Consider the following 11,100-nt stretch of genomic DNA (forward strand, 5'->3'; position numbering starts at 1 on the left):
CATCTGATAGATTGCTTATCTTTCATTTGTTTAGTTCTTTTTCTGGAGTTTTGATTTCTTCTTTTATTTGGGCCATTAAGTTTCTTTGTCTTCTAATTTTGGCAGCCTCCTTGTGTCTGTTTCTATGTATTAGGTAGAGCTGCTAAGACTCCCTGTCTTGGTAGCATAGCCTAATGTAGTAGGTGTCCTATAAGGTCAAGCGCCACAGCCTCTCCCATCACTCATGTCAGGTAATGGAGGACCTGATGCCTCTTGCCACCAAAACTGTTGCCTTTTACCCCCAGCTTAGTTAGGCCCATTCTCTTCCATAAGAACTTAACACTAATAAACTTTGCTCACACACTAATAGGCTTGCTGATCTGTAATTTTTTATTGTGTCAGCAAGAAGAACCACATTTCTCCTATAACGAATGGGTGTGGCTTCTTTAATTCCAGAGTTGTCAGACTTGCATTCAACTCATTTTGATGGTTCTGAGTGATGGTTGTTCTATAGTTAAGTTGTAATTTTGATGTGGTTGTGCAAGGGGGAAAGCTGTGTTTACCTATGCTGCCATCTTGACTGGAAGTCTCAAGTGTACATTTCAGTGGTACATGATCTGTATAGATATGACATCATATTCCCACCACTCAAAGTCCAGGCATCTTCTGTCACCATATATTCGGCTGTACGCCCTCTTTGGAGAAGTTTCTATTCATATTCGTTGCCCTTTTAAAAACTGGATTGTTTTCTTGGTGTTGAGTTGTATAAGTTCTTTATATTTTTTAATATTAACCCCCCTTATCAGATATATCATTGACCAATATGTTCTCCCATTCAGTGGGTTGCCTTTTTATTTTGTTGATGGGTTCTTTTTTTGTGTGCAAAAGATTTTTAGTTTGATGTAGTCCCATTTCTTTATTTTTTTTCTGTGTTTCCCTTGTTTGAGGAGATATATTGGCAAAAACTATTGCTACAAGAAATGTATGATATTTTCATGCCTATGTTTTCTTTTATAGAAGGAAACTTTTAGGAGTTTTAAGAAGGGAATCTTAACTTTTGCAATAGCATGAATAGACTGGAGAATATTATGCTAAGTGAATCCAGTCAGAGAAAGACACATACCATATGATCTCCTTATGTATGGAATTTAAGAACAAAATAATGTAACAAACAAAATAGAAATAGAAGCATAGATACATAGAATAGACTGACAGCTGTAAGAGGACACAGGGCTTGGTTCTGCTAGGTGAGAAAAAGGTGAAGGGATTAACTCAAATATATATATATACAGAGAGACAACAGTATGATGATAGCCAGAGGGAAAGGGGGTTGGGGTAGGTGGAGGTGGGCAAAGGGGGTATAAATAGGAATGGAAGAGGACTTTACTTTGGGTGATGGATACACGATGCAGTGTACAGATGTTTTGTTGAGTTGTACAGTTGAAACCTGTATGGTTTTGTTAACCCAATAAACTCAATTAAAATATGGTTAGCCAAATTCTATCACTAGAATGGTTTTACACTTGCCTCAAGTGATTTTTTAATGAAAAGTGTATTCAGAGCAACAAAAAGGACAAAAAGCTAAAAGGTCATCATTCTTAAATAACAGGTTGCATGACTGTGTTGTGCTGGTTTGCTGATCATGGCAGAAGACTAAATGATCTTCTGCATTGTGACCTTGTCACTGTCCCATCAAGTTATAGTTCCTTCACCCTCTTGAATATGGATAGATGCTGTGTCTGCCCTGGTGATAGAATATGGCAGAAATGACTCTGCCAGTTTTGAGTATAGTCCTAACTCCCTTGCCTCCAGCCACATGTCATAGAAAGCCCAAGCCACATGAAGAGGATATGCATAGGTGTACTAGCCCCAGCTGAGCTCTCAACCAAAGCCAGCATTAAAACCAGCCATGTGAGTAGCCATCTTGAATGTTCAAGCCATCTGTCTTCCAGAGTACAGTAGACATGACTTCTGAGAGACATCCACTCAGAAAAAAAAATACACAAACAACCCACATAGCTGAGATCAGTTATACCTCAGAGCTATAAGATTAATAAGAAGTTTTTTTTAGCTCACTATGTTATAAAATGTTTTGTTGTGAGAACAAATAGCTGAACACTAATAAATGCCTATGTTTATGGAAGAATTTGGCCTGGGACTTGCTTTCTTTGTAATCTGGTATGGAAGTTGTGAGGAGGTTTAGCCCTTATCCATCCACTTCCAAATATTGTTGGCTACTGAGATAAAACAAAAAAAAATCCCCTAAAAGTTGTATATGACCAAACTGACTTGGGGAAATAGGTGCTTTTCCCAGTGCTAACAGGGAAAAAATTTAAGGCTCAGAACCCAGATGTTATACCTGTGTAATGTGGTTTGTGGAATAGAAGAATTGTTGCTTCAAATGTTGTTGTAAGTTACTGAGTTCTGATACTGGCTGGGAATATAAAAGTTAGCAAGACCATACACATATAATTCTTTTCCCCAGGTAGACAAATTGTTCAGCTAATTTTCCAAGACACTGTATTTGTAATGCATCTACTTAAGATAAAAAGGGAGACAATAAGAAAGTACATCAGCCTTTTGCACCCTTATTTTTGCATTGCTTATTGGCTGCTTCAGGAGCAAGCCAAAACCAGAGCAACCTTTGATAAGTCCAACTCACTATTCTCATCCATCCTTAAACCTGGACCAGGTGGCCCGGTACAATATCTCCACCTGGATGCTCCACAGGCATCTCAGACATACTGTGTTCCAGACTGAGTATATTATATTTCCTCCTAAACCTACTACCATTACTACCCTTTTTGTCTCAGTAGGTATTAATCTCTATCCACCTGTTCGACATATTTTTTCTTCTATCTCTCTTACCATGTCCAAATAATATCTGAGGCCAGCTAATATGACTTCCTAAACAGCTTTTAGTAATCTCTTCCTAATGTTGTTTCAAATTTTTGGCCTTAATCATGTATTATTTGGATCTCCTGATTCACCTCCTTGCCTCCGGTCTTGTCTATCTAAAATCCTGCCTCTAATCAGCTAGCAGAGAAAGCTGTCTACAAGGTAAATCTGATCATATCATTTCTGTCCCCCAAATCTGTTATCCTGAAAGCAGCATGGGGCCTCTTTGCTCACTTCTTTCTCTTCTTTACCCACCACTGCTCTCTGAACAATGAAAGCATTCTGACAACATGGCTCTCACAAAACTGAAATGCTTAACTGTTACACACCAGACTCCTTCTTGCCTCACTGCCTTTGCTCATTCTGTTCTCTGCTTCACATACATTCTCTCAATGCCCTTCCCTGCCTCCCTGTCCTCAATCTGCCAGTTTCTCACTCATTGTTTAGAAAAGTAGTGCTTGAAAAAGGCCTGATGCCTAGGCAACACGTCAGGTCAATTACAACAGAATTTATGTGAGTAGCTCCCAGGAATCAATACTTTTAAAGCTCCCCAGGGGATTTTTGCGGCAGCTACGGCTGAGAACACTGCTTTAGACTCAATATGCTCCTTTTCTCCCTAGATCAAAATGCTTTTTTATGATCCCATAGTGTTCCCTGACATCTCTATCATTGCACATTATACAATGCATTATAATGAGCTGTTTACAAATTTGCCTCCCTAGAGAATATGAGCTCCTTTAGGGTTTTTTCAAATTTGCATTTTCAGTGTTTAGGTTAGTGTCCAGTTCATGAAAGAAAGAAGGAATGAGTAAATAACAAAACTTGTGCTAATAAACATTTTTAGAATATTCCTATGAAAATTAAGTGAAAATGTCATTCTATTTTACTTTAGGACTATCCATTTTTTTGTAAGTCCCAAAGCACATAGGTGTGAGTAGTGTTAGACTACATAAAGTTTGCTCTGTTATTTGGAATGAAGATATTAAAAAACAAGGGAAAGCACTGAAGATTTTGAGCAGGGTTCCCTCGAAGAGGTACTGACAGGCCCAAGAATGTGATGTTGGCTAGTGAGCTGCTTGTGAGAGGTGAACTTTTGCTTCAAAGAAAAGATAAACATTAAGGGTTTATTCAATAACTTTGTAAGAAAAAAATTTTCTCCTATTTACTGTAATTTGATGAAAAACTTCACTCAGTTGGGCTAGATATGAGAATAAATGCATTTATATGTGAATTAAAACACTTCAAAGAAGACAATGATAATTTAGAGGAGAATATTGAGTAAAATGAGAATATTAGACAAGCATATCAAACAGAAAAACTGCATTCTGAAACCACTTAAATTCACTAATCCACTGTTGAGCATCTGCATTTCAGGCTCTATGAACTTGAACAAGAAGGCTACTAATGCCATGGTACTTAGTCTAGCAATAATGGTAAAGGGAACCATAATATAAATGCATATTTTGATCATCTGCTATGTGGTAGGTTTTGTCCAAAGATTTGTATGCACATAATGACAACTTACCTATGGTTAACTTATTATTTCCACATTTTTAGATGAAGAAACTAAAGAGGGAGTTGAAGTCATTTGTCCATAGTTGGTTGAAGAGGGAGTTGAAGTCATTTGTCCATAGTTGGTTGAAGTAGGATTTAAACTCATATAGAACCCATTGATTTTAACTCATTCTTCTTTTCTAATGGGAGAAACATCTATGTCAATGACAAAAGATAGAATGTGATATGTGCTCTAATCAAACAAAAACCACAAGAGTATATTATATAAACTTTCACTTTTCACTGTGGGGGAATAAAAGCAAACATCATGGGGAAGATATCTGATTCAACTCTTACATGAGGAATAGAATTACGTTGTTGTAAGTTTAGTATTTTTCCTGAGGTGGTTTTCTTTAGTGATTTTATTATGAAATATATTTGGATTTGCAGATGAATTGCAAAGATAGTACAGAAGATTCTGTTATATCCTTCACCCAATTTTCCCTCATGTCAACATCTTACATACACTTGGTATAATGATCAAAATCGGCATATATCAGACTTCTGGAAGAGATGGAGGCATAGGTAGATATACTTTGCCTCCTTGCACAACGAAAAGAAGGACAACAACAAATTAAAAATAAAAACCCCCCCAGAACTGCCAGAAAATTGAACTGTATGGAAGGTGGACAACCAGGAGTTAAAGAAGAAACACTCATCCACACTGGTAGGAAGGGCAGAGATGGGCAGGTGGTAGCCAGGGTACAGAGGACTCACCACATGGCTGCAGCTGAAGGACAAGGTGAGGCAGGGGCTGGTGGAGCAGGGGTTTGTACATTTAGCCTGAGTATAAACCAGGAAAGCAACTGGAGAGTGAGATAGACTGCACAAGTCAGGGTTTCAGCACAGGAAAATAAGACCTCAAAACCTCTGATGAAAAAAAACTGTGGGGGTTGAGGCAGCAGGAAAAATTCCCAGCCTCACAGGAAAGTTCATTGAGGATACCCACAGGGTCCTAGAATTTACACAAAACTGTCCACCTGGGAGTCAACACGAGAAGGGCCCAATTTGCTTGTGGGTAGCTGAGGAAGTGGCTGAAAGATGGCCAAGAGCCTTACAAGCTAGTTGTTTCTACTCTGAGCCCTCCCTAACACAGCACCACAATGCAGCACAGGAGCTTGCCCTGTCCTGGTGAATACCTAAGGCTCTGCCCCTCACTACCTAACAGGAATGTCAGGACAAAAAAATATGGTCCAAGGAGAGAATAAGAATAGTATGGAAAAGTAGAAGCTAAAGAACTTATATATATGACTCATGGACATGAGCTAAAGGGGGGAATGTGGGTGGGAGGGTGTGTGCAGGGTGGAGGGGAGTGAAGGGGGAAAAATAGGACAGCTGAAATAGCATAATCAATAAAATATATTTAAAAAATATGGCCAAAATGAAGGCACAGATCAAAGCTCCAGAAAAAAAATCCAACCAAGTGATGAAGAGATAGCCAGCTTATTAGACGCACAGTTCAAAATACACTGATAATCAGAATGCTCACAGTATTGGTTGAGTATGGCTGCAAAATAGAGGAAAAAGTGAAGGCTATGAAAAGTAAAATAAAAGAAAATGTACAGGGAACCAACAGTGAAGGGAAGAAAATCAGGACTCAAATCAATGTTTTAGAGCAGAAGGAAGAAATAAGCATTGAACCAGAACAGAATGAAGAAACAAGAATTCAAAAAAAATTGCAGGGAGGAGAGGCTTAGGAACCTCCAGGACAACTTTAAATGTTCCAACATCTCAATCATAGTGGTTCCAGAAGGATCAGGGAAGTTCTCCTTCATTATTTGTTCAAATAAGTTCTGCAAGAAATTGGCAACTTATTTGAACAAATAATGAAGGAGAACTTAGAACTTATTAGACTCCCAGGAAGTCCAGGAAGTTCAGAGAGTCCCAAAGAAGTTGGACCCAAGGAGGAATATACCAAGGCAGATCATAATTACATTACTCAAGATTAAAACTAAGAAGAGAATCTTAAAAGCAGCAAGAGAAAAGGAGAGAGTCACCTACAAAGGAGTTCCCGTAAGACCATCAGCTGATTTCTCAAAAGAAATCTTATAGGTAAGAAGGGGCTGGAAAGAAGTATTCCAAGTCATGAAAGGCAAGGACCTACATCCAAGAATACTCTATCCAGCAAAGCTATCATTTAGAATGGAAGGGCAATTAAAGTGCTTCCCAGGTAAGGTCAAGTTAAAGGAGTTCATTATCACCAAGCCCTCAATATATGAAATATTAAAGAGACTTATCTAAGAAGAAGAAGATAAAAAATATGAACAGTGAAATGACAATAAACTCACAACTATCAACAACCGAACCTAAAAAAATAGAAAGGAAGTAAGCAACCAACCAAAAGAGGCACAGAATCACAGAAATGGAGATCACATGGAGAATTACCAGGAGGGAGGGCAAGGAAGAATAATGGGGGGAAATGGTACAGGGAATAAGAAGCATAAATGGTAGGCACAAAATGGGCAGGGGGAGGTTAACAATAGTATGGGAAGTGGAGAAGCCAAAGAACTTAATATTATGGCCTGTGGACATGGCTTATGTAAGGTGGGGGAATGATGGCGGGAGGTGGGGTGCAGGGTGGAGAGGCATAAAGAGAGAAAATGGGACAACAATAATAGCATAATCTATATATATATTTTTTCTTTTTTTAAAAATTTATTTAGTTATTTTTCAAGTACAGTTTTTTTTGTCAATTTCTCCCATCCCAGCCCCACCTCCGCCCCGTCTTCCCCCTCCCTCCCATTCCCCCCCCCTCCCAGTCCTCATCTCTGTGTCTTTCATACTTGTTCCTCAAAATCCCTCCCCCTTTTTCCCCTTAAATTCCCTTCCCTCTCCCCTCTGGTCGCTGCCCACTTGTTCTCTACTTTAGTGTCTTTGTTTTTATTCTATTTGCTTGTTTATTTTGTTATTTAGCTTCCTGTTAAAGGTGAGATCATATGGTATTTGTCCTTCAATGCCTGGCCTATTTCACTCAGCATAATGCTTTCCAGTTCCATCCATGTTGTTGCAAAGGGTAGGAGCTCCTTCTTTCTCTCTGCTGCAAGGTGCCCGTCAGTAAATGAATGGATCAAAAAATTGTGGTACATAATCTATATATTTTTTTAAAGTAGTACATCTACATTTATACACTTCTATTCACTATACTACAGATTTTATTCAGAATTACCTACTTTTCCCATTAATGTTCTTTTTCTGTTGTAGTCTCTAAGGAATAGAATTTTATGAAGAGGAAGAGAAACATATTCCAGGAGAAGGAAATTCCCTGAACAAGGAAAACTAATAAAGTCCAGGGTACTTCTAAGATGATCATTAACATATATTTACATTAACACCTAAATTATTAACAAGTGGAAAATTCTCCATTGCCGTTTTCCTTCCTTTCAGTCAGCTCCATCCTGTTGAACATAAAGTGATAAATAAAGAGGGCAATAATTTGTGTATCCCTTGCTGCCTGCTGTGTTTTCTTTTTGCATCACCCCCAAGAGCAAAAGAGGCGGAGCACCGTGCAGGGCTAATGCACTCTCCATGGCATTTCTGTCTTGATCTGACAGTTCTGGCCTCACAGCCACATGCCAGACGGAGCTGAGAAAAATATACCAGTCTCTGCTTTGTTTCCCCAAATAAGTTTTTCATTTTTCAGGGTAGAAAGAACCCACTCTACAAAAAAAGAATAAACAAAGCCATTAAAGTCCATCCTAGGTCTTCTAAAATGCTTTCAAATCAGCCAGATTAAAAAAAAAAACCAAGTACTGCAAACCCCAGAGCAATAATAGACCAAACAGAAATGTAAAGAGTAAGGCTCCACTAAAAACAATGATGAAAGACACATTCACCTGAGTCCCTGGAGAAATATAAATGATAGACAATATTGCACTTTGGCAAGTTCTGTGTGAAGAACCAAAAGAGTCCTTTCTCAGAGAAAGAGCAAAGATGTCTCTAGGTTAATTTTCTTTTAATTGAATTTTATACATTTCAGCATGTTCAGGTGCTTTTTCATCTTGCCCTGTACATGGGTATAGGCAGATAGAAGTATAGAGATAAAAACTATCACCTCTTTATCTATCTATAAATTTAAAGGTGGATCAAGAAAAGTCAATTAAAAAAAAAGAGCCACTGTCAACTTTATTTGTCTGACTTGAACATAAAACGTGACATATTCTCACATGACCCATGCAGACGCAAGGCTGAAAGCTAGATGTGCCCACGTTATCACGGAGGATGACTCAAAGGTCACCGGTCGTCATTATTTCCTGTTGTTGGTGGGACTGCAAACTGGCACATTTTTGTGACATTATTCATAACTACACTATGGTTGTTTAAATCAGAAGGAATGATAATGGGAGTAATTAGTGGGTAATTAAGCCTCTTCTTCCCACCTGACAGTTATGCAGACTAGAAGGAGATGAACAGCATGGTCAGGTTTTGCTTTAATTAAGAAAAATTTCTCAAGAATTTTGAACAATGCAGGTAGTCTATTAAAATGTTAGAGAGGAAAAAGTTGAAATCTGTTATGCTTTAGAGGAGAATTTTATTAATATATAATCAATATACTATAGATGTTACCTATTTCAAATGTACTGTTAAATGAATTTTGGTGTATTTGGGGGTTGTACAATTATCTACCAGAATCTAATTTTGGAACATTTTCACCACTATAAAAAAATTTGCTCATTTAGTAATTCTCTATTCTCTGCTACAGTCCCAGTCAACTACTAATTTACTTTCTTTCTTTCTATATTTGCCTTTCTAGGACATTTCACATAAGTAAAATGACATAATAGGTGTTCTTTTGTGTCTGGCATCTTTCAATGAGCATGTTTTTGAGGTTCATTTCTTTTGATTGCTGAATAGTTATCCATCCTATGGAGAGACCACATTTGGTTTATCTATTTACCACTTGCTGGACACTTGAGATATTTCTACTTTTTTTGCTTTTGTGCATAATGCTGCTCTGAATATTTGCACTTGGTTTTCTGTGGATATGTACTTTTATTTCTCTTGGATAGACAACTAAGAGTGGAATTGCTTCGTCAGATGGGAAATTTGTTTAACTTTTTTAAGAAACTGCCAAGCTATTTTCCAAAGTGGCCTCATCACTTTACATTCTCACCAGCAGGGTGTGAGGGTTCCATTTTCAACACATCTTCGCAACACTTGTCATTGCTTGTCTTTTTTACTCACTCATTCTAGTGGGTGAGAAACGTGGTTTTGATGTGCACTTTCCTAATGAGTAGTGATGTTGAGCATCTTTTCATGTTTCTGTTAGCGTATTGGTATAGCTTCTTGGGTAAATGTCTATTTAAATCTTTGTCCATTTTAAAATTGTCTATTTGCTGATTGCATCCCTGTCTCTTCCTGAAGGGAAGCAGTATTTTAAATTTTAGAACCATTATTCCCTTGCATTAAAAAAATTGCTTTTATAATGTATTGCATTTTTAAAGTTATTTTAATCATGTGTTCCTAAACAATACATTTATGGTTTTCCTTTTTGAGCTTTGCAAAGATGGACTTATATTATGTATAGATATGTATAGATATATTATGTATAGATATTCAATTTTCATTTTGAGTAAAACCAATTATATACAACAATATACGAGAATATTCAATGAAGAAAGTTGTATTTAAGTTAGACAAATGTGTATATGAGAATATGCAGCTTCTGATCCTTGTCTTCTGGAAGCTTTAATGTAGTTACTGTAAGCAGGGCATGAGTGTGACAAAAAGATGCCCCTGAACTGATGAACATCAACAGTTGCATTAATCTGATATTGGCATGTAGAGCTATTTGCCTCTAAACAGTTCTATTGTGCTGGAAAAACTTCATTTTGTGAGACTCATTTTTATAGTTTCTTGTTTTCTCTGAAGCTGATGATTAACACCTTTTATATCTGTTACTGTTCTCACTGCTTTCAATATGCTGTTTCCTATCTAAAGATTAGAAAACAGGTCATCTAGAATTTTGATTAGGATTAGACTGAATATTTAGGTCCTGTTTAAGAGCCTGAGAGATTCCTGTGGAGATAAGTTAATAAGCTTTAGTGCATGAATTATGTGAAATTTATTTTGGCTGCAGAGGCCTCTTTTTGTGTTCTTCCTTCTTGTTAGTTCATTTCTGAGCAGTGATTTAAGAATATGGGTTTGCATTCAGGCAGATTTGGTTTTGAATCCTTGCTCTGCCATTTAATTGGCTATGGACAAATGACTGTTTTCTTTATCCTCTAAGTGGCAATAGAAGTATGTTTATCACACTGTGACATTAAAACAGATGATATCTCTAAAGCACCTATTATAAGCACTTAATAAATTTGTGGATATTATTATAATATAAAAAAACACCAATTCAAAAGAACCTATGCACCCCAATGTTCATAGCAGCATGATTTACAATACCCAAGTTCTAGAAACAGCCTAAGTGACCATCTGTAAATCAGTGAATCCCAACACTGATACATTTACACAGTGGAATACTATGTAGCAGAAAGAAAGAAGGAGCTCCTACCCTGTGCAACAGCATGAATGGACATGGAGAGCATTATGCTAAATAAAATAAGCAAGGTGGTGAAAGACAAATGATCTTACCTGTAAGTGGAACCTAATCAACAACACAAACAAGTAAGCAAAATATAACAAAAAACATTAAAATTAAAAACAAACTGACAGTAACCA

This window comes from Artibeus jamaicensis, unplaced genomic scaffold (assembly GCF_021234435.1).
Source record: "Artibeus jamaicensis isolate MK-2021 breed Jamaican fruit bat unplaced genomic scaffold, CSHL_Jam_final contig_452, whole genome shotgun sequence".
Taxonomy (NCBI): domain Eukaryota; kingdom Metazoa; phylum Chordata; class Mammalia; order Chiroptera; family Phyllostomidae; genus Artibeus; species Artibeus jamaicensis.